The sequence below is a fragment of the Etheostoma spectabile genome, chromosome 8 (assembly GCF_008692095.1).
Source record: "Etheostoma spectabile isolate EspeVRDwgs_2016 chromosome 8, UIUC_Espe_1.0, whole genome shotgun sequence".
Classification (NCBI taxonomy): domain Eukaryota; kingdom Metazoa; phylum Chordata; class Actinopteri; order Perciformes; family Percidae; genus Etheostoma; species Etheostoma spectabile.
Window position 1 is genome coordinate 15,474,704 of NC_045740.1, and position 399 is coordinate 15,475,102.

A 399-nucleotide genomic window follows, 5' to 3' on the forward strand; every position below is an offset into this window, starting at 1 on the left:
AACAACTCTCATGGCTTAAAGTTAAAAATAGATTTGTGTATTCGCTAATGTTTTTTTTCCATCACATTATAACAAACAAAACACCTTTTACTTTATACACAAAACTATCCTTTAGTACTGCTATACTTCATTATCCAACGAGGCATGCAGTAGGAGGGAGTTTTATTTTACCTAAAGTGAAAACTAAGTCAATTCAACGTTCAGTTAGGTAAAGAGCAATGTGTGAATGGAACTCTCTCCCAACGACTATCAAACACAACTCTCAGTATGGCTTTAGAAAATCACTTAAGACATATATATTTCAAAGGAATTAAATATTTAAAATAAAATTAGTTTGGTATAGGGCTTTTGTTATCGTATTTCTTAAAATAGATTAATCTATTCGGAGTAGTGTCTTTT

The 399-nt window shown here is 30.3% G+C and overlaps 1 protein-coding gene across 3 annotated transcripts in view; it reads left to right on the top strand.

The window, feature by feature from the left end:
* ampd3b (adenosine monophosphate deaminase 3b) overlaps positions 1-399 on the top strand; it is a 40,051-nt gene that overhangs the window by 35,934 nt on the left and 3,718 nt on the right. The gene's annotated exons all lie outside the window — the stretch shown is intronic.